The 24,864-nt window shown below is 39.8% G+C and overlaps 2 pseudogenes; both read right to left on the reverse strand.

Moving 5' to 3' along the window:
- Positions 1-7,839: 7,839 nt before the first annotated feature.
- Positions 7,840-8,318, reverse strand: LOC122913750 (annotated as a pseudogene).
- A 795-nt stretch (positions 8,319-9,113) lies between these two features.
- On the reverse strand, positions 9,114-9,222 carry LOC122914692 (annotated as a pseudogene).
- Between the last annotated feature and the right edge of the window lie 15,642 nt (positions 9,223-24,864).

Consider the following 24,864-nt stretch of genomic DNA (forward strand, 5'->3'; position numbering starts at 1 on the left):
CTATTCTGTCTCCTGTGGAAGGCTAGCCTCCCCACTACCAGAGCTTTGGATTCTATCTCCTCACCTTTTCAAGCACTGTGTATTTTCAGTATTCACTCCCTCTCGACTCAACTTCTCCTCAACTGAATCCTCCTCTTTTTACCTCTGTACATACTCACATCTTGAAAAAAAATTTCTGTCCTTCCCATATCCGTACCCACCTACAGAACTTCTTCCATTTACACTGGGGTTAAACCCATCCTAGATCAAAACTATCCCAAGTCAAAAATGCAAGTAATACCCTTAACTGAGTATCACAGCTTAGCCTGGCCTACCTTAAACATTCTCAGAACATGTACATTAGCCTACAGTTGGGCAAATCATCTCCCAGAAAACCCATTTTATAATAAAGAATTGAGTATCTCCTGCTATTCATTTAACACTGTATTAGAGTGAAAACTGGGACAGTTGTATGGATACAGAATGGCTGTCTGTGTATTAGCTCTTGACGCCCGTGACGGTGTGGCTGACTAGGAGCCGCAGCTCGCCCCCCATCCAAGCTCACGACAGAACTGAACCACTTATCCCCAGCTTGGGAAATGGTAAGAATTCAAACTCTGATGTACGGTTTCTAGTGTATGCATATTGTTTTCACACCATGATAAAGTCATAAAGTCTTTAGCCTGAGCCATCAGAAGTCGGTGAGTCACCAGGCTACTAGCCTCTCCTTACCTCACAGCCAGACTGCTTTGACTAGTTGTCTATAATCAGTGGCTTTTTATTTTCTCATCTTTTACTTCCTCCTCTACCCACTTCAATCTGGATTTTTCCCCCTTCTCTAAACTGCTCTAGATAGTAAAATTCCGTATTATTCATTCACACAATGGACATTTTCCAATTCTCATTTCACCTGAACTCTCAGCAACATACTTGATCAAGAACTTCCTCCTTCTGGGACGCCTGGGTGGCGCAGTTGGTTGGACGACTGCCTTCGGCTCAGGGCGTGATCCTGGAGTCCTGGGATCGAGTCCCACATCAGGCTCCCAGCTCCATGGGGAGTCTGCTTCGCTCTCTGACTTTCTCCTCTCTCGTGCTCTCTCTCAAATAAATAAATAAAATCTTTAAAAAAAAAAAAAAAAAAACTTCCTCCTTCTTGAGACACTGTATCCTAGTTTTCCTCCTATTTCTCTAGCCACTTCTCAATTTTTTATAGAATTATTCTCTTCTACCCTGCTATTAAATGTTGGCATTACTTAAGGCACAACATAGATCCTCTTCTTTTCCCACTCTATGCTTTCTCTCTAGACTATCTCATTTATGCCCATAAATGTTTTCAAAATCACCTACATGTAGATGATCCACAAATCTGTATTTTTTTTTAAGATTTTATTTATTTATTTGACAGAGACACAGCAAGAGAGGGAACACAAGCAGGGGGAGTGTGAGAGGGAAAAGCAGGCTTCCCGCTAAGCAGGAAGCCAGATGCAGGGCTCAATCCCAGGACCCTGGGATCATGACTTGAGCCGAAGGCAGATTCTTAATGACTAAGCCACCCAAGACCCCCCAAAATCTGTATCTTTGATGTATATCTTCTCTGAGCTCCAGATCTGTAAATCCAATCACTGACTGACATCCCTTGAACATCTCAAAAGATATATCAGACTCAATTATGTCCAAACAGCACATCATGATCTTCCCCTCCTCCACCCAAGACCCGCCAAACATCTTCATCCCTCTTGGTCTCTTCCCCAACTTTTCAACCTGTTGCCAAATCAAAACACTGGACTTTGCCCTTGACTTTTCCACCGATCAATCATCAGCAACTGTCGATTCTATCCCATCAACATTTCTTAAGTACGTGTTTTCCCTTTTCCTTGTTCCTCCAAATCTTCACCCTGTTTTGTTCATGCCATCACCTTCTCCTGAAGCATTGACCAGTCTTCCTGCCTCCAAGCTTCCCACTTCAATACAATCTACACTGTACTGAAAATTCAGAAAGTCTAAATTTCTTAATACAGTTTAAAAGATTTTTCCTTATTTATTTGACAGACAGATCACAAGTAGTCAGAGAGGCAGGCAGAGAGAGAGCGGAGGAAGCAGGCTCCCCACTGAGCGGAGAGCTCAATGCGGGGCTCGATCCCAGGACCCTGAGACCATGACCTGAGCCAAAGGCAGAGGCTTTACCCCACTGAGCCACCCAGGCGCCTGCCCCCCAACACAAATTTCTTAATACAGTTTAGATAGCCTTTCATGCTCGGGCTCTCGCATCCTTCCCTTGTCACTCCCTCTTAGACTGTACCTTCCTACCATCTCAAATTTGTGGTTCTGCCAGTGTGCCACATACATGTCTAGATCTTAGATCATCCTATTTCTCCCACCTAGAATATGCTGTTCTGTCCCATCCCCAACTTCTCTGCTCATTTTTTTTTAAATTCCTTCTCAACTAAAACATCTCCTCTGGGAGTTTTTCCCAGCTTGACCCTTAGGCCTCTGTTCAGCGTCACCTGTACTGGCTTTCTACTATCACAGCACTTAATACCATATAACAAAACCATCCAGTGTTTGCATCTTTGAGCTCTTTGAAGGCAGAAACTATCTTGTTCACTGTGTCATAACTGATGTCTGGCACAGTTCCCTGCCTCAGTTCCTGACACTCGTTAAATGTTTAACAAATGAAATCTTGACCTTATTTGTATTATAGGTAAAGAGCTCATTCTTTATGTAATACTTAAAAAAAAAAAAGGCTAATCACAGAACCGTCTACTATGAGAAACACAGTGACATGTTTAAAGATTCAGATAAGGGGCACCTGGGTGGCTCAGTCAGTTAAATGTCTGCATTCAGCTCAGGTCGTGATCCCAGGGTCCTGGGATTCAGCCCTGCACTGGGTTCTCTGCCTATGGAGAGCCTTCTCCTCCTCCTTCTGCCCGCCACTCTGCCTGCTTGTGCTCTCCCTATTTATGCAGATAAAAAAGAATCAACATTTAAAAACTTCCTGTTTGAGAGAAATAAGGGAAGTTGAATCTCAAAGCCAGTAGCTCAGAAGTGCTGGGTCAAGTGGGGTGGCAGATGGGAGGTAGGGGATAAAGCAGAGATTCATAAATTAAGTTGACATATATTTCTAATAGTGATATCACTGTGGCAAGAGGAACTACAAATTATGCTGGTTTCTGAAGAGTTGCATGTGTTCACAGGGTATAGCATATGAACGAATCAAGTGCCACCTGGAAGCGTATGGCAAATACTTGCTTAGTGATTGCCTTCCAACTGGCTTTTAGCCAAATCTCCAAGCAGAAATTATAAAAAATTACAAAAATTATTTTAAAAAAGGAATTATTAAAAAAGAAGCTAAAATTACTAAAATTGAATAAACTATGACAGAATTTAAAAAAAGAAGGGGTACAATTACAGAAAATCAGAGACTTGAAAAATAGGAACCTATCTTTTTTTTCATTTATTTATTTTCAGCATAACATCATTATTTTTTCACCACACCCAGTGCTCCATGCAATCCGTGCCCTCTATAATACCCATCACCTGGTACCCCGACCTCCCCCCCCCCCCCGCCACTTCAAACCCCTCAGATTGTTTTTCAGAGTCCATAGTCTCTAATGATTCACCTCCCCTTCCAATTTCCCCCAACTCCCTTCTCCTCTCCATCTCCCCATGTCCTCCATGCTATTTGTTATGCTCCACAAATAAGTGAAACCATATGATAATTGACCCTCTCTGCTTGACTTATTTCACTCAGCATAATCTCTTCCAGTCCTATCTTGAACAAATATGTGATACTTGAAAATTTAGAGAAAATGGACTTTTCAGTTTATTTAGGTAGGAAGGGGCACAAGGAAAAGGAGAGAAAGAATCTTAAGCAGGCTCCACACCCAGCACAGAGCCCCACGAAGGTTCTCAACCTTGGCATCATGACCTGAGCCAAAAGCAAGAGTTGGACACTTAACCTTCTGAGCCACACAGTTGCCTGAGAAAATGGATATTTTAAAGAAAGATGTAGTTTATTAAATTGACTATGGAAGAAACAGAAAATATAAGTAGGCTTGTAACTTATAACCATGTAAGAAATTGAATCAGTGTCTTAACATCTACCACCCACTGTGGTTTGATTTCTCATGCAGCTTGACTTCTGAAAAAGAATAAATGCTGATTACACTTGCATTACCATTTCCAATCAGTGACAATTCAGTTTTTCATCAGAAATAAATAAAATGACATTCTGATGTCTAAATTGAATAAGAAGCAAAAAATCCTGACTCATGGGAGTTGAATCCCTACTGAGTCCTACAGGTGGTCATGGTTCTCTTTGTGTTTAAGTCTTACATCCTTTATTAAGGGAATTTCCTTAGAAAAAGAAAAAAAAGTTCTTTCAAAAATTTTCCTGAAAGGATGTGCAAAAAAAAAAATTAAAATAAGCTGAACAGATATCTAAGGGAAATGGAAATGAAAAAGAAAATATCAAGGCTTAAACCTTATTGCATTTAAATGTCCTTCTTAAGAAAACCCAGAAATTTGTGAATTTTCAAAAAAAAAAAAGATGCATAGAAGGAAACACCTTGAAAATTTTAAACCTAAGTTCTCATGAAGCTTATTTATCAAAATCTCAATTATAACTGAAGAGTCAAATTAATACATAAAAGAGTGATTTTAAAACCTAAATAGATGGTTCACTTTAATTCCATATGTAAATTAGAAATAACTGGAAAATTTATTAATAATTTTACTATGTGTTAAATTGAACCATATAAAATTGTATACAAACTGATATTTTACCATTTGAAGATACAAAAAAAATGGCAATTCTGTATGACCCAATGTGTTTATTAAAGGAGGGGGAAAAAAGGTGTCCAGACTATGCTGAACTATTTTTAGTTGTTTGGTTAAAATTTATTTGTTACTAATTATTATTTTTATTCTGTTTTAATACTCCCTGCAAATAAGCAAGAATTGGTGGAAATGGTTTATGAGAACAATTCAGGAGACATTTAAAGTGGACAGAATTCTATTTACTGGAATTTGGTTTATTTAAAATTGAGACAAAGATCACCATTACTCAAATCTTGCATTATTCAAATGTTACTCAAGACTGCAGTTGCAGAACACTGTACTGGGCAGGAATGTAGTTTGGTACCCAAAATTAAAGAACATATAATCAAGTAATATGAACTTCTACAAATGTATTAATTTGAAATCAAAGAAATGTCAATAATTAGAACTGGTTTTATGGAAGTAGATGAATTGACATTGGTATTGAAGGTCATCTGAGCTTTGGCAGATAGGTGAAAGCCATTAGCAAACATAAACACAGGCGAATAAATATGGCCAGTTTGAGATCAAAGAGCATCTATCTAAGACAAGTTGCTGGAGAGTATTGACAGAAAAGAGTGACCATGAAAGGAGGGGCCAGGTGGTTTTTTTCCAGTGCCTGACTGTCTAAAGATCTTTAGGAAGGTAATTATACCAAGAAAGTAATGTTTTAGGGAGACTAATCTGGTAATGGCAAGCAGGATAGCTTTCAACAGAAGAAGAGAGGAGCCAGTGAGATCAGTTAGGACAGTCCTGCCATGATCTGCATAAGAAGATAAAAAGTCGGGGCACCTGGGTGGCTCAGTGGGTTAAAGCCTCTGCTTTCGGCTCAGGTCATGATCCCAGGGTCCTGGGATGGAGCCCTGCATCGGGCTCTCTGCTCAGCAGGGAGCCTGCTTTCCTTCCTCTCTCTCTCTGCCTGCCTCTCTGCCTACTTGTGATCTCTGTCTGTCAAATAAATTTTAAAAAAAGATAAAAAGTCCAGGACTAGGGTGATAGATGGTAGTGTAAATAAAGGGGAAAAATGAAGCCAATAGACATTTTGAAAAGAAACCTGGCAGTGTTGGTGGCATAAGGGGTACAAACCAACATTGCAGGTTTCTCCCTTAGCGGATACCTTCACTAAGAAGTGGTATCTAACGTAAACATTTTTTGTTTTTATACAGCGCTATATGTATATTTGGTCCTCAGTACATAAATAAGTTCTCATCTTTATATCAGAGGCCAATCATTTGTGTTTTCAAGGCTTCAATACTTTCAGTACGTTCTATTAATGTCTGTTTTGGAATAAAACCCAAACTAGTCTTTTAAAAACATTAATAAATAAAATAAAATAAATAACTAAAATCGAGAATGAAAGCAGGGATATTACTACTGACTTTACAAAAATAAAAAAGATGATAAAGGAGTGCTATGAACAACTACATGCTAACAAATTAGATAACAGACAAAATGAACAAAATCCTAGAAAGATACAAACTACCAAAAACAACTCAAAAAGAAATAAAGTCTAGAAAGACTGATAACAAGTAAAGAGATTGAATTAGGGGTACCTGGGTGGTTCAGTGGGTTAAGCCTCTGCCTTTAGCTCAGGTCATGATCTCAGGGTCCTGGGTTCAAGCCCCGTATTGGGCTCTCTGCTCAACAGGGAGCCTGCTTCCTTCTCTCTCTCTGCCTGCCTCTCTGCCAACTTGTAATCTCTGTCAAATAAATAAATAAAATCCTTTTTAAAAAAAGAGATTGAATTAATAATTTAAAACTTTCCATAAAGAAAACCCCAAGCCCAAATAGCTTTACTTATAGATTCCACCAAAAATTTAAAGAATGAATATGAATCCTCTTGAACTCTTCCAAAATAAAGAGGAGGAGGAAATACCTCTCAACTTGTTATAGAAGGCCAGTGTTACTCTTGAGACAAAAACCAAAAAACATTTTACAAGAACCCCTATTTAACAATATCTCTTATAAATATAGGTGCAAAAGCCTCAACAAATACTAGTCAACTCAATCCAGCAACATGGTACACCAGAGTAAGTAGGAATTATCCCAGGAATACGAGGTTAACTTTACATCAGAAAATCAAATAATGCAATATATCATACTAATAGAATATAAAAACAAAAACCAGGGCACCTAGGTGGCTTGGCTGGTTAAGCATTTGACTCTTGATTGTGGCTCAGGCCACGATCTCAGGGTTGTAAGACTAAGTCCCAAGTTGGGCTCCATGCTGAGCATGGAACCTGCTTAAGATTTTCTCTCTCCCTTTCCCTCTGCCCCTTCCTGCCAGCTTGTGTGCACACTGGTGCACACTCTCTCTCTAAAAAACCAAAAACACCCACAAAAACCAAAAAAACTTTTGATAATCTCAATAGATGTAAAAAAAAAAAAGTACTTGATAAAATCCAAAAACCTTTCATAATTAAAATACTCAATAAACCAAAAATAGTAGGGAACTCCTCAAACTGGAAAAATGGCATCTGTTAAAAACCCACAGATAACAACATACTTAATGGTAAAAGAATGAATGCTCCCTCCACCCCCAAGATCAAGAACAAAACAAGAAAATTCATTTTCATCCTTTTATTTCGTAAGGTATTAGAGGTTCTATGAAGGTCAAGTGGGCAAGATATAAAAGGTATCCAGATTGGAAAGAAGACATAAAATGATCTCTATTTGCAGACAACATGATCTTATATATAGAAAATCCTAAGGAATCTACTAAAAATATTAGAATAAAGGAGTTTAGCAAGGTGGCAGGATACAAGATCAATAAACAAATACCAATTCTATTTCTGTATACTAGCAAACAATCCAAACCATCATCTGGCTTCTTTGCAGAAATTGACAAGCTGATCCAAAAATACTGTGGGAAAGAAGTCCCAATTTCACAACTTACTACAAAGCTCCAGTAATTAAGACAATATGGATGGCTCAGTCAGTTGAGCATGCAACCCTTTTTTTTTTGTTGTTGTTGTTGTTTTTGTTTTGTTTTGTTTTTAATCATGAAAAAACTGTATTTAGATTTAGCCAGCTGGACTCAGTTTAGATGATCCCAATTTTGTTGGCAACATCCAAAGCATCATAGTCAGGGGCCAGCCGAACGTATGCCTTCTTCTCTCCATCAGGCCTGATTAAGGTGTTGACCTTGGCTACATCAATGTCACAGAGCTTCTTCACAGCCTGTTTGATCTGGTGCTTGTTGGCCTTGACATCCACAATGAACACAAGTGTGTTGTTGTCTTCTATTTTCTTCATGGCTGACTCAGTAGTCAGGGGGAACTTGATGATGGCATAGTGGTCAAGCTTGTTTCTCCTGGGGGCGCTCTTTCGAGGATATTTGGGTTGCCTTCAGAGACGCAGAGTCTTGGGTCGTCGGAAGGTAGGTGATGTGCGGATCTTCTTTTTTTTGTGACTGTGGACGCCTTTCAGCACCGCTTTCTTGGCTTTCAAAGCCTTTGCTTTGGCTTCGGCTTTGGGAGGGGCAGGAGCTTCCTTCTTAGCTTTCGGCGCCATCTTCGTAAAAGGGCAGAGCATGCAACTCTTGATATCAGGGTTGTGAGTTTGAACCCCATGTTGGGTGTAAAGGTTATTTAAAAATAAACTCTTAGAGATGCCTTGGTGGCTCAGTTGGTTAAGCATCCAACTCTCAATTTTGGCGTAGATCATGGTCTCAGGGTCATGAGATTGAGCCCTGTGGAGGGCTTTGCACTGGGCATGGAGCCTGCTTAAGATTCTCTCCCTCTCTCCCTCTGCCCCCCCTCACCACTCCACTCACCCACGTGCACTCTCTCTAAAATAAATAAATAGATAGATAATAAAACCTTAAAAAATGACAATATAGTACTGGTGTAAAGATAAACAGATCAATGGAATAGAATAGAGAGTTCAAAAATGAACCTTTGCATTTATTGTCAAGTAATCTTTGACAATACTTTGACAAATAATCTTTGACAATCCAAGACCACTCAATAGGGAAAGAATAATCTTTTCAACAAATGGCACTGGGACAATTAGATCTCCATATGTACAAAAATGAAGTTAGACCCCCTACCTCACACCATATACAAAAATTAACTCAAATGAATCATAGGCCCATATATAAGAGTTATGTGGTCCATATACACTGTGGAGTATTATGCCTCCATCAGAACGGATGAATACCCAACTTTTGTAGCAACATGGACGGGACTGGCAGAAAGAGTCAATTATCATATGGTTTCACTTATTTATGGAGCATAACAAATAGCATGGAGGACAAGGGGAGTTAGAGAGGAGAAGGGAGTTGGGGGAAATTGGAAGGGGAGGTGAACCATGAGAGACCATGGACTCTGAAAAACAACCTGAGGGTTTTGGGAAGTTTTCAATTAGCAATAATCGCGCCTCGGATAAACCTCATTGGCTACGATACTGCCACTGTGCAAAGCTAACCTGAGGGTTTTGAAGGGGTGGGGGGTGGGAGGTTAGAGGAGCCAGATGGTGGGTATTAAGGAGGGCACATATTGCTTGGAGGTATGGGTGTGGTGCAAAAACAATGAATACTGTTACGCTGAAAATATTTTTTTTTTTAAAAAAGACTATATAGCCTTTAGAAGAAATCATAAATCTTCATGATCTTTGGTTAGGCAGTGGCTTCTTAGATATGACACCAAAAGCATAAGCAACTAAAGGAAAAAGAGATAAGTTGCACTTCATCAAAATGGAAAACTTTTTTGTTTCAAAGGACACCATCAAGAAAGTGAAAAGATAACCCACAGGATGGGAGAAAATATTTGCAAAGCATACAACTGATAAGGAACTTGGGTCTGGAATATACAAAGAACTGTTACACTTCAACAATAAAAAGAAAAATAATCCAATTTAAAAATGGGTAAAGGATGCAAACAGACATATCTCCAAAGAAAATATACAAGTGGCCAATATATACATGAAAAGATATGCAATATCATTAGTCATTAAGGAAACACAAATCAAAACCACAATTAAAGTGCTCGCTTTGGCAGCACATACACAAAACCACAATTACATGCCTACTATGATGGCTGACATAAAAAAGGCAAACAATGTTTTGCAGTTCCTCAAAAGGTTAAACATACGACCTAGCAATTCCACTTAGTTACGTGCTCAAGAAAAGTGAAAACATATACCCACACAAAAATTTGTACCTGAATGTTTATAACAACATTATTTTTTAAAAGAGTTTCTTTGTTTGCCAGAGAGAAAGAAAGGGAGCACAAACCAGGGGAGCAGCAGGCAGAGGGAGAGGGAGAAGCAGACCCCCTGCTGAGCAGGGAGCCTGATGCAGGACTTAATCCCAGAACCCTGGGATCGTGACCTGAGTGGAAGGCAAATGCCCCACAGACTGAGCCGCCCAAGCATCCCTATAGCAACATTATTGATCATATCCAAAAAGGGGAAACAACCCAGATATTCATCAACCAATGAATGGACAGAGAAAGTAGTATAATTTATATAGTGTAATATTCTGCCATAAAAAAGAATGAAGTACTGACATGTGCTACAACATGGATGAACCTTGAAAACACCATGCTATAGACATGAAAAAAGACCACAAAAGACCATAAATTGTATGATTCTGTTTCCATGAAATGTCCAGAATTAAAAAATTCATACAGACAGAAAACAGATTAATGGTTGCCTAAAACTGGGGGTGAGAATGGGATATAGAAGTAGAAAGTGAATTTTAATGGGTATAGGATTTCTTTTAGGGGTGATAAAAAGTGTTCTAAAATTGACAGTGGTAATGGCTGCATAATGTTTTGAACATACTAAAAACTACTAAATTGTATACTTTATCTTTTTAAAGACTATTTATTTGAGAAAAAGCACTCACAGGAGTTGGAGGCAGAGGGAGTCAGGGAGAGGGAGACGCATACTCCCTGCCTAGCAGGAAGCCCAACAAGGACAATAACACAAGCCGATCCCAGGATCCTGAGATCATAATCTGAGCCAAGGCAGATGCTTAATGCTTAACCAACTGAGCCACACAGGCGCCTCTGAACTGTATACTTTAAATGCATGCATTTAATGCATTCATTTAGGAATTACATCTCAATCAAGAAAGCCACTGAAACAAAGAGAAGAGAAACCTCCAGGGGTTTCCCAGACCGCACAGTCCTCCTCTCTCCATTCACTCACTTCTATTCATATTCTCTTCTTTCTACCAATTTTCTGGCCTTTGCACCTGTGGTTTCTGTATCTCAAGCCCATCTCCTTCTCATTATTTAGTCTCAATTCAAATCCATCCTCCTCAGAGACAATTTCCCACAAGTCTCTCTCCCTTCAAATGATGTCTTCTTTATTTTGGCAAGGGAAAAAAAATTAGTTGAAGTGACTCAGAGGTTAATGTGACTTGGGTATTTAGCTGATGTGTATCAGGCAATCCCTCAAAATGACAAAGCTCCCTGAGCTAAAGCAGGATGCGAGTTTTTATACATAGGGCACAGAAGAGAGTGGCCCATGGTTAGGATCTCATCCCAGCTGCAATTTTCTTTATCTGTAACTGCTGCAAAACTTTGCAGCTAGAATGGAAGGGTTATGTTGGGGTTTCCATGCCTCTTTCTCATGACTATTGGTGCAATCTTAACTTTGGTAGCTGTTGAAACAGTTCTTTTTTTTTTTTTAGATTTTATTTATTTATTTGACAGAGAGAGAGAGATAACAAGCAGGCAGAGAGGCAGGCAGAGAGAGAGAGGGGGAATCAGGCTCTCCCGCTGAGCAGAGAGCCCAATGTGGGGCTCAATCCCAGGACCCTGGGATCATGACCTGAGCCGAAGGCAGAGGCTTAACCCACTGACCCACCCAGGCACCCTGAAACAGTTCTTTTGAGAGCTATCTTTGTAAGCCCTGTGAGTCACGCTAGTTAAGGTCCAAGGGAAGGGGAGGTAGAAAGGGCAAACGGGGAAGGAGAGGAGAGAGAAAGAAAAAGGAAAGGAGGTAACGATCAAAACAAGGAAAACCAGGGTCTGTTTTAATTCTTTCATAATTCTTTATAATGCTTCTTAGTACGGTAATGGTGTCTTAGTTATTTGCATGTTTATCTTAGTTATTTGCATGGCCATCCTCTGACAGGACGTTTCCACCCCTTGTTTGTCCACATAGTAGATGCTCAATAATGATGGCTGACTGGACAAATTCCACATCATTCTGGTAAAACCAGAATGAAAGCGTGAGCAAACTCTTTGAGGCTTTCTAACCATGCATCTCGTTTCTCATGAACATAACTAACACCTAAGGCAGCTATGGGCTGCGTCTCCACTACCTGGGTGCTTATCAAAGTTAGGAATTCTTGGGCTGCACCCTCCACAGACTGGTTCATCTGTGCTTTTAACTACACATCTGCTTTGCCTAGAGAAACAAATGTATATAACAAAAGGTAAAAATCAAAGTCTGGTAACAGTCTGTGTAGTGCTTCCACTTGGGGACCTCTGTGTTAAGAAAAAGAAGAGAGATGGGACGCCTGGGTGGCGCAGTTGGTTGGACGACTGCCTTCGGCTCAGGGCGTGATCCTGGAGTCCCGGGATCGAGTCCCACATCGGGCTCCCAGCTCCATGGGGAGTCTGCTTCGCTCTCTGACCTTCTCCTCGCTCATGCTCTCTCTCACTGTCTCTCTCTCTCAAATAAATAAATAAAATCTTAAAAAAAAAAAAAAAAAGAAAAAGAAGAGAGGCTCAAAAAATAAAACTCAAAAGTAATTCCAGAGCTCTGAATATGGTTTGTTTTTAGGTAACATTGAGGGATTATTTTTCATTTCGTTAGATGTTACAATGTTATCATGGTTGTGTGGGATGTCTGTGTAAATCTATGTATGGGGGCGCCTGGGTGGCTCAGTGGGTTAAGCCTCTGCCTTCGGCTCAGGTCATGATACCAGGGTCCTGGGATGGAGCCCCACATCGGGCTCTCTGCTCAGCGGGGAGCCTGCTTGTGATCTCTGTCTGTCAAATAAATAATGTTAAAAAAATAAATCTATGTATTCATACATGTAAGTACGTGCATACATACATAGTCTCTGTTACTGATGTACTGTACTTCAGTACTTACGGATGAATTTATGTATCTTGGATTTGCTTTAAAATGTACCAGAAAAGAAAAGGAGGAAGCAAATTAGCAAAATGGTGATTATTTAGAGAACAGGATGGTGAATACACTGAGATTCATTATACTACCCTCCCCACTTCTCTGTATGTTTGGAAGTTTCATAATAAAATATTCTTTTAAAAATAGTCTCAACTTAGTGAAAGCTACAGTCCCCCCAAGAGCATTTGTGGTGGTGAAGTACAGTCAGAAATGTGTATTTGCTCCAAAGCCATCCAAAGTTGAAGGGGAATGGGCAAGAGGTAAGGTTTATGGGCCAGACCTTTTGGGTACATTTCTTCATATAATCCTCCCCTTCCCCCGCCCCCAATTCTGTTAGGTTAATGCCACCTTAACAGTGTGACTGAATTTAGCATCCCTAATCATGCGACAAACTGATATTGAATGCCTCCTGGTGGAGGCAATGGGATCTACAAATCATCACTGAAGTGGTCCTCCTGCCCAAAACTGTTCAACCCGAATCTAATCACAAAGTAGCAGTTAAGTGCTGAACATGGATGTTCTACCAGACAATGGGCCTGGACACTTCAAAATTGCCAATATCAAAAAAGACAAACTTTTTTTAAAGAAAAGTGTATTGAGGGCGCCTGGGTGGTTCAGTTGGTTAAGCAACTGCCTTCGGTACAGGTCATGGTCCTGGAGTCCCAGGAGGAGTATCGCATCGGGCTCCCTGCTGAGCAAGGTGGTCTGCTTCTCCCTCTGACTTTCCCCCTCTCATGTTCTCTCTCTCTCTCTCTCTCTCAAATAAATAAGTAAATAAAATCTTTAAAAAAAAGACAAGTGTATTGCATTAAAGAAGACTAAAGAGATAGGACATCACAATGCAATGGCTGAACTTTGATTGGATTTTAGATTCAACAAAGGCAGGCTGAAAAAAGACACTATGGGGACAATCAAAAACTTTCAAAAGTGGACAATGTATTAGATAATATTTTTAGCTACTGTAAATAGTGCTGCCAAGAGTATTTATAAACAAAGTTTTATTTACATTCCTTTTTGCAATTATTTTGGATATATATAAATCTCGAAGTAGAATTGCTAGTAGTTGTATGTTTATCTTTTCAAGGAATTAACAAATGGTTTTCCACAGCAACCACACCATTTTATATTCCCACCACCAACATACAAGAGTGGCTATTTCTCCACGGTCTTGCCAACACTTACTACTTTATTGTTTGTTTTTGTTAGGGTCATCTCAGTGGATGAGAAGTGATACTACACTGTGGTTTTAATTTGCATTTCCTTAATGACCAGTGATGATGTCGGACATCTTTTTATAAGCTTGCTGGCCCCTGCATGGTTTTTTTTGAGAAATGTCTCTTCAAGGGCATATGATTTTTTTTTTCAAGATTTTATTTTTAAGTAAACTATAACCAATGTGGGAACTCACAACTGTGAGATCAAGAGTCACATGCTCTATTGACTGAGCCAGCCGTGTTCCAAGGGTGGATGATTTTTAACTGTATCTTTAATGATGCATTTTAAATTAAAATAAAGGGATTAAATTTTGTGTTACTGTTTCTGAATAGAATTTTCTCTAATTACTGATGAAAATTAAAATATCAAAATGGGGGGGCACCTGGATGGCTCAGTCAGTTAGGTGCTGGACTCTTGATTTCAGCTCAGGTCAAGATCTTGGGATCATGAGATCGAGCCCCATGTCAGGCTCCATGCTGAGCACAGATGGAACCTGCTTGAAATTCTCCCTTCCTCTGCCCCTCCCCCCATTCACGTGCTCTCGCTCGCTCTCTCAAATAAATAAATAAAATCTTTAATAAAAAAATTCAAAATGCTATTTTATTGCATTGATTAAGCTAACTGTAGCTGCTTTAACAAATGAATCCCCAAATGTTTGATGACTCAGACACAAGTGAAGTTTCTTTCTTGTTCAAATAAAGCCCAACATGTTCAGTAAATGGCTTTCTCAAGAAGCAACGCAGACACTCAAGCTCCTTTTATATGTGCTCTGCCATCTTCAGCTCAAGGCTTCCAAGGAGTCATTGGTCCAGTATTTGTAAAAGGGTTGCTGACACAGGGCTGAGGGCCCAGTGAGGCTGGAGAACATGCACCAATGGCACCAACTTACCATATTTTTATTTTAAGTATAGAAGATGGAGAGGGCTCACAGATTAATCCCAGGTAGAGACTTTGCGTGGTAAATGCGATAGAAAATAAGAAGGGGAGAGGCTGAACTGGCTGGCAAGAATGTGAGTATTGCACCGTGGGGTACACACAAAAAGAAGCAGAAGAGTAACAGTGCGAGAGAGTGAATGGACTGAGGGGAAAGGTACAGAGAGATCAGAGGGCTGAACAAAGTCAAGGTGTAAACTCATGAGCAAGTTGGAGGGCAAGCAGATTGAGAGGAGTATACAATGCATCAAGGTTTAAGATTCTTAAAACTGTCTACTTCAGGATGACAATGAAAAAACAAAGGTGTGGCTCTGGGAGTGGGCGGCCAAAAGGGAGTAGGATTTATAGCAGCTCAAGTTTAAGACCAGCAGGAGGCCTTGAGGTTAGGGTGTTGGTTAGTCAGTCATCTGCAGAAATGCTGAAATGTCCCACAGGTCAAGGCCCTAAGTAAACAAAGGAGAGTGCACAGAAAAGGTATAAAGTAATGAAGCCTCTATTTTAAAGAAATATAGTTACCGCAGGACTCTCTCTGAGAAAGAGTTCGAACTGGTTCTAGGCATGACAGTGTCTCTGGGGGAACAGCCAAGTTACAGTTAAGACAAAGAGGAAAGGAACATTCTAAAGAATTTGGGAATGACAGGGAATTTTATCTGCATTGGAACTCAGATTCCTGGGGGAAAGAATCAGATTGGAGGGAGCTAGAAGCATGGGAATTTCTATCACCATATCAGAAACTAGATAATGTGAAACTGTTCGGCCTTCAAAACACCGAGATAGGCCAAGATGTGCCGGATAAAATCTAACAAACATTCTCAGATTCAGAGCTAAACTTGCAAGACAATAAGGCAATCTCCCAAGAAACACAAGTAAAGAGGGACTGAAAACTAGGACAGTAATAGTACCCTTAAGCTGGGCCTACCTCAGCAATCCACGAGTTTGAATTTTAACACTAGGAGGGGAACCCATAGGCCCATATAAGGCAGGGAGTTAAAATTGAGACTCTGCATGAAGTCAGGGCCCTCCCAAATGTTAACCTTGAATGAAAAGATGGATTTTTAAAAATCCTTCTTCGTCTGACTTCTAAAGAGAAAAACAAAACAAAACAAAACAAAACAAACGACTCTCCCCTGAGAATCTGTAACCATGGGCATTCCTTCACAGGGGTTTGGTGTTCAAATGTATTCCCGGACTATCTCAATAGTCTGGGACCTCAAGTGGAGAAATTACATGAAAAGGAGTTTCTGTCCAGGCATTCCAATACTGGAAAAGAGGGCACAATGGGTGTTAGAATACTTAGCAATCTGCCACTCCAGTCTATATTTTTGTTAAAGAGAAATATGATCAACACAACACTTTCAAGGATAATAAAGGATTAAATTAACATAAAATTGGGGGAAAACATCGACTTGAAATACAAGATCAAGAGAGAAAAGGAATAATGTAAAATTTCTAATACCATCCCTGTTGAAATGCATGTTCTACAGCTAAATTCCACTTAATGGACATTTGGGGTTTAGAGGAACCAGTTAAATGACACCACAAGGAAACAAGCACATTCAGAGCATGGGACAGTTCACAGGACAACAATTTCTGCAACACATCAGTGGCATGAAAAGATTGAGAGAGATTTAAGAGCCCTAAAACTAAAAGTAAGGCGCGCCTGGGTGGCTCAGTTGGTTAAAGGTCTGTCTTTGGCTCAGGTCATGATCCTGGGGTCTTGGGACAGAGTCCCACATCAGGCTCCCTGCTCTGTGGGAAGCCTGCTTCTTCCTCTCCCTCTGCCCCTCCACAACTGCTCCTTCTCACACACACTCTCTCTCTCTCTCTCCCTCTCCATTTCTCCCTCTCTCTCAAATAAATAAAATCTTTTTTTAAAAATTAGTATTTGAACCTTGTTTGGATCCTAATTTTGAATGTAACTGAAGAAATCTGATTATTTGGTTCAATGTGGCACCATGATTAAGCAATCCGGTTTTTAGACATGTATACTGGGTATACAGGAAAAATGACACATGCCTAGGATTTACTTTATAATCCAAAAAGGAAACAAGCAGGAAAGAAAAAAATATAGCAAAGCCTTGATAATGAACGATAGGTATATGGGTGTTAATTGTACTCTTGTTTCTGCTTTATGTATGTTTAAAAATTTCAAGGTCAAAATTCAAAATTATTTAGAGAACACATGAACAAAAATGCTTAAAGAGCACTAGTGTAGCATGTAAGTTACACTAGAAATTTCTTATTCTCCTCAATGTGGAAGCCCAACCGATGTTTTTCTGCTTCTATTATAAAATGCCAGAATGAACACAACCTAACTCTACACCTAAAGGAGCTGGAGAAAGAACAACAAATAAAGCCTAAACCCAGCAGGAGAAGAGAAATAATAAAGATCAGAGCAGAAATCAATGAAATAGAAACCAAAAAACAGTAGAACAAATAAACGAAACTGGGAGTTGGTTCTTTGAAAGAATTAATAACATTGATAAACCCCTGGCCAGACTTATCAAAAAGAAAAGAGAAAGGACCCAAGAAAATAAAATCATGAATGAAAGAGAAGAGATCACAACCAACACCAAAGAAATACAAACAATTATAAGAACATATTATGAGCAACTCTATCCCAGCAAATTTGACAATCTGGAAGAAATAGATGCATTTCTAGAAACATATAAACTACCACAACTGAACCAGGAAGAAATAGAAAACCTGAACAGACCCATAACCAGTAGGGGATTGAAATAGTCATCAAAAATCTCCAAACAAACAAGAGCCCAGAGCCAGACAGCTTCCCAGGGGAATTCTACCAAACATTTAAAGAAGAATAAATTCCTATTCTCCTGAAACTGTTCCAAAAAATAGAAATGGAAGGAAAACTTCCAAACTCATTGTATGAGGCCAGCATCACCTTGATCCCAAAACCAGACAAGGATCCCATCAAAAAAGAGAATTACAGACCAATATCCTTGATGAACACAGATGTGAAAATTCTCACCAAAATACTAGCCAATAGGATCCAACAGTACATTAAAAGGATTATTCACCATGACCAAGTGGGATTTATTCCAGGGCTGCAAGGTTGGTTCAACATCCACAAATCAATCAATGTGATACAATACATTAATAAAACAAAGAATAAGAACCATATGATATTCTCAATAGATGCTGAAAAAGCACTTGACAAAGTATAGCATCCCTTCCTGATCAAAACTCTTCAAAGTATAGGGATAGAGGACACATACCTCGATATCATCAAAGCCATCTATGAAAATCCCACAGCGAATATCATTCTCAATGGAGAAAAACTGAGAGCTTTTCCATTAAGGTCAGGAACACGGCAGGGATGTCCATTATCACCACTGCTATTCAACATAGTACTATAAGTCCTAGCCTCAGCAATCAGATAACAAAAAGAAATCAAAGGCATCCAAATCGGCAAAGAAGAAGTCAAACTATCACTCTTTGCAGATAATATGGTACTTTATGTGGAAAACCAAAAGACTCCACTCCAAATCTGCTAGAACTTGTACAGGAATTCAGTAAAGTGTCAGGATATAAAATCAATGCACAGAAATCAGTTGCATTTCTAAGCACCAACAAGAAGACAGAAGAAAGAGAAATTAAGGATTCAATCCCATTTACAATTGCACTCAAAACCATAGGATACCTAGGAATAAACCTAACCAAAGAGGCAAAGAATCTACAATCAGAAACTATTATAAAGTACTCATGAAAGAAATTGAGGAAGACACAAAGAAATGGAAAAATGTTCCATGCTCATGGATTGGAAGAACAAATATTGTGAAAATGTCTATGCTACCTAAAGCAATCTACACATTTAATGCAATCCCTATCAAAATCCCATCATTTTTTTTCAAAGAAATGGAACTTATAATCCTAAAATTTATATGGAACCAGAAAAGACCTCGAATAGACAGAGGAATGTTGAAAAAGAAAGCCAAAGTTGGTGGCACACAATTCCAGACTTCAAGCTTCTATTACAAAGCTGTCATCATCAAGATAGTATGGTACTGGCACAAAAACAGACACATAGATCAATGGAACAGAATAGAGAGCCCAGAAATAGACCCTCAACTCTATGGTCAACTAATCTTCGACAAAGCAGAAAAGAATGTCCAATGGAAAAAAGACAGTCTCTTCAACAAATGGTGTTGGGAATATTGGACAGCCACATGCAAAAAAATGAAACTGGACCATTGTCCTTACACCAGACATGAAAACAGACTCAAAATGGATGAAGGACCTCGATGTGAGAAAGGAATCCATCAAAATCCTGGAGGAGAATACATGCAGCAACTTCTTCCTAGGAACATCTCCAAAGGCAAGGGAAGCAAGGGCAAAATGAACTACTGGGATTTCATCAAGATCAAAAGCTTTTGTATAGGGGCGCCTGGGTGGCTCAGTGAGTTAAGCCGCTGCCTTCGGCTCAGGTCATGATCTCAGGGTCCTGGGATCGGGCCCCACATCAGGCTTTCTGCTCAGCAGGGAGCCTGCTTCCTCCTCTCTCTCTGCCTGCCTCTCTGCTTACTTGTGATCTCTGTCTGTCAAATAAATAAATAAAATCTTTAAAAAAAAAAAAAGCTTTTGTATAGTAAAGGAAACAATTAACAAAACCAAAAAACAACTGACAGAATGGGAGAACATATTTTCAAACAACATTATCAGATAAAGGGCTAGTACCCAAGATCTATAAAGAACTTAGTAAACTCAATACTCAAAGAACAAATAATCCAATCAAGAAATGGGCAGAGGACATGAACAGACTTTTCTGCAAAGAAGACATCCAGATGGCCAACAGACACATGAAAAAGTGCTCCACATCACTACACATCGGGGAAATACAAATCAAAACCCCAATGAGATACCACCTCACACCAGTCAGAATGGCTAAAATTAACAAGTCAGGGAATGACAGATGCTGGCGAGGGTGCGGAGAAAGGGGAACCCTCCTTCACTGTTGGTAGGAATGCAAGCTGGTACAGCCACTCTGAAAAACAGCCTGGAGGTTCCTCAGAAAGTTGAAAATAGAGCTACCCTGTGACCCAGCAATTGCACTACCAGGTATTTACCCTAGAGACACAAAGGTAGTGATCCAAAGGGGCATGTGCACCCGAATGTTTATAGCAGCAATGTCTACAATAGCCAAACTATGGAAAGAACCTAGATGTCCATCAACAGATGAGGATAAAGAAGATGTGGTATATAAATACAATGGAATACTATGCAGCCATCAAAAGAAATGAAATCATGCCATTTGCAACAACGTGGATGGAACTATAGGGTATTATGCCCAGTGAAATAAGTCAATCAGAGAAAGACAATTATATGATCTCCCTGATGTGAGGAAGTTGAGAGGCAATATGGGAGGTTTGGAGGGTAGGAAAGGAATAAATGAAACAAGATGGGATCGGGAGGGAGAAAAACCATAAGAGACTCTTAATCTCACAAAACAAACTGAGGGGGGTTGGGGGAGGGGAGTAGGGAGAGGGTGGTTGGATTATGGACATTGGGAAAGGTATGTGATACGGAGTGCTGTGTGGAGGCCAAGAAAATTAATGTCATCCCACCTTGAGTTTAGCATTAGCACAAGTATAGCCATCTTAGCTTTGGTAGCCATCTCAAGCCCCTGTGACCAAGGGCTGAACTTTCCCCCACCCTGCTTTAGTTCCAGAGACCCCCCACCCTGCTTTAGTAACAGGAATACCTAACCCTGTGAACACTTCCAGGAAAAACCTCTACACCTAACCCTGTAAACAGCCCAGCAACAGCTAATCAGCCGAAGGCAGAAAAGTCTGAAACTCCCCCCCCCACCTCCCCACCCCCGGCCCCAAGCCTCTTGTAATGACCCATTAAAAACCCCTGCCTTAACTAGCCTCGGGGTCCAAGTCCCTACTCTGCTGTGTTTTGTATACTTGGGCCCAAGTTTAAGCTTGTTGAATAAACCCTCGTGAGATTGCATCGGTACTTGGCTCCTTGTTGATGTCTTGGACACGAAACTCCAGCGCTACACTGTGAAGTGTAAACCTGATGATTGGACCTGTACCCCTGGGGCTAATAACATATTATATGTTAATTTAAAAATTTAAAAAACAAAATAAAATAAAATGCCAGAATGAGGAAAAACGCTGAGTACCCTGAGATGAATCCGCAATGATGAAGTCACCTCACTAGTTTCAGTCCCCAAGAAAAATTGTAAAACTAAGTAATCTCTAGTGCGGATTCCCTAATAAAAAATGGTGTCACCCCTTTTAGAATACTAATGTCTAAAAAAATGTCACAATCTTTGTGGGTATGGCTAGCATGAGAAAAAGTTACTATTTTCCACCATTAACAGATACATGAAACTGGTAATTTTATTCTTACCTTTCTTTTAAAAACCTGAGATTCCTTGAAATGCCAGACAAATACTTGATCTTCCTGAAATCTGACTCCCTTGCACCTTTAAAAAAGAAAAACAGCCTACTGAAATACAATTCATACTATAAAATTCACCCACCTAAGGGTAGAATTTAATGGTTTTTAGCATATTCAAATTTGTGCAACCATCAACACAATCAATTTGAGAACATTTTCATCACCTCCCCCCAAAAATCCTGTACCTGTAAGCAGTCACTCTCCACCTTCCACCCGCCAAATATACCCTAACCCTCACCTCCAGGCAATCACTAATTTATTTTCTGTCTCTATCAACCTGGCTAATTTAGACATTTGACATATATAGAATCACACAGAATATATACTTTTTTTTTTTACTCAATTCTTTCACTTAGTGCAGTATTTTCAAAGCTCATTGTAGCATGCATCAGTACTACATTCCTTTTTTTTTAAAAGATTTTATTTATTTATTTGACAGAGAGAAATCACAAGTAGACAGAGCGGCAGGCAGAGAGAGACAGAGAGAGAGAGAGAGAGAAGCAGGCTCCCTGCTGAGCAGAGAGCCCGATGCGGGACTTGATCCCAGGACCCTGAGATCATGACCTGAGCTGAAGGCAGCGGCTTAACCCACTGAGCCACCCAGGCTCCCCTTTTTTTTTTTTTTTAAAGATTTTATTTATTTATTTGACAGAGAGAAATCACAAGTAGACAGAGAGGCAGGCAGAGAGAGAGAGAGAGAGAGAGAGAGAGAAGCAGGCTCCCTGCTGAGCAGAGAGCCCGATGCTACATTCCTTTTTTTACTGCCAAATAATAGTCCACGGTATGGCTATGTCACACTTTTTTTTTTAAAAGGTTTTATTTATTTCTCTGACAGGCAGAGATCACAAGTAGGCAGAGAGAGAGGGGGAAGCAGGCTCCCCACCTAGGAGAGAGCCTAATGTGGGGCTCGATCCCAGGACGCTGGGATCATGACCTGAGCCGAAGGCAGAGGCTTTAACCCACTGAGCCACCCAGGTTCCCCTATGTCACACTTTATTCATCCATTCATCAGCTGATGGGTATTTGGGTTGTTGGCTATCTTTTAGCTATTAATGAATAATGCTGCTATAGACATTCTTATAAAAGTTTTACGTGGACATAGTTTTCATTTCTCTTGTTTTCTTTACTCTAGGAGCAGAAGTGATGATCATATCTTAACTATATGTTTAGCCTTTTGAGAAACTACCAAACTTCTTTCCAAAATGGCTGAACATTTTACATTCCTACCAGCAGTGGATAAACATTCCAATTTCTCCACATCCTTATCAACTCTTGACTGCTTTCTTTTTTTTTAATATTTTATTTTTTTATTATTTTACAAGTAGGCAGAGAGGCAGGCAGAGAATGAGAGAGAGAGAGAGAGAGAGGAGGAAGCAGGCTACCTGCTGAGCAGAGAACTCGATGCGGGGCTACATCCCAGGACCCTGAGATCATGACCTGAGCTGAAGGCAGAGGCTTTAACCCACTGAGCCACCCAGGCGCCCACTTGTCTGCTTTCTTAATTGTAGCCATCATCAAGGATGCCTGGCTGGCTCAGTTGGTAAAGCAAGCAACTCTTTTTTTTTTTTTTTTAAGATTTTACTTATTTATTTGATAGAGATCACAGGTAGGCAGAGAGGCAGGCAGAGAGAGAGAAGGGGAAACAGGCTCCCCATTGAGCAGAGAACTCGATGCGGGGCTACATCCCAGGACCCTGAGATCATGACCTGAGCCAAAGGCAGAGGCTAATCCACTGGGCCCACCCAGGTACCCTGAGCAATCAACTCTTAAGCTCATGAGTTTGAGCCCCACCTCAGGCAGAGACATTACTTTAAAAGTAAAAAAAAAAAGTAAATAGCCATCATAGTAAGTGTGAAGTGATATCCCATTGTGATTTGGAATAGCATTTTCCTAAAGGCAATGATGTTGAGCAACTGTTTGAGTGCTTATTGACCATTTCCTTGTTATCTCTTTGAAAGTAAACTTTCTAAATGTCTTTGTCTCTGGGTCTTCCTTCTGCCCTACTAATATTTTCAGTTAAGCTCAATATCTACTTGTAGTTCACATAACAAGAAAATTAAAAAGTAATGGCAATACACTGGTCTTTGCATTTTCTCATTCATTCATTCATTCATTCATCCATTCATCCAATATCGTTTGAGAACTGATTATGTAACAGAGGCTGTTCTGGGCACTGAGCATATACAAGAAAATAAAACACACAAAAAAGTCCTTGTCTTTGTGAAGCTTACATTTTTGTGTCTTTCAATTTTTTTTCAGCTTTATTGAGATATAATTGGCATACAGCACTATATAAAAGTTTAAGGAGTACATCGTAACAACTTGACTGAGATATATTGTGAAATGATTTGTAAGGGGCTTCTGGGTGGTTCAGTTGGTTAAGTGACTGCCTTCAGCTCAGGTCAGGATCCTGGGGTCCCAGGATCAAGTCCAATATCAGGATCCCTGCTCAGCAGGGAGTCTGCTGCTCCCTCTGACCCTAACCCCCATCCCCACCCATCCTGCTCTCTCTCTCATTCTCTTTCAAATAAATAAAAGCTTGGACACCTGGGTGGCTCAGTCAGTTAAGCCGCTGCTGCCTTCGGCTCAGATCATGATCCCAGCGTCCTGGAATTGAGTCCCACATCCAGCTCCTTGCTCTGCCTCTGCCTGCCACTCTGCCTGCTTGTGCATACTCTCTCTCTCTGACAAATAAATGTATAAATAAAATCTTTTTTTAAAAAATGTAAAAAAAATAAAAGCTTTACAAAAAATGATTTGTGCAACAAAACATCCATCATCAGATACAACAAAAAAGAAAAAAATTGGTTTTTTTCCGTGATAAGAACTCTTAGGATCTATTTTATTAGATACAAAGAAAACATGGCATAAAATTTACCAGCTTAATGATTTCTAAGTGGAAGTGTACAGTTTAGTAACGTTCAGTATATTCACACTGTTGTAAAACAAATCTCCAGAACTTGGTTCATGTTGCAAATAGGAAACTCTATACCCACTAAACCAGAAATCTCTTTTTCTCCCTCCCCCCGAGGCCTGGTAACCACCATTCTACTTTCTGTTTCAATGAAATTCACTACTTTAGGTACCTGGTAGAAGTGGAATCATATTATTTGTCATTTTGTGACTGGCTTATTTCATTAATATAATATTCTCCAGGTTTAACCATGTTATAGCATTTCCTTCCTTTTTAAGCCTGAATAGTATTCTGTTGTATGTATATACCACATTTCGTTTATCCATTCATCCATCAACGAACATCTTTGGATTGCTTCCACCCCTTGACTCTTGTGACTACTACTACTATGAATACAGATTTACAATATCTCTTTGACACCCTGCTTTCAATTCTTTTGGATATATGCCCGCAAGTAGCGTTGCTAGATTATATGGTAG

The sequence above is a fragment of the Neovison vison genome, chromosome 7 (assembly GCF_020171115.1).
Source record: "Neovison vison isolate M4711 chromosome 7, ASM_NN_V1, whole genome shotgun sequence".
NCBI lineage: Eukaryota > Metazoa > Chordata > Mammalia > Carnivora > Mustelidae > Neogale > Neogale vison.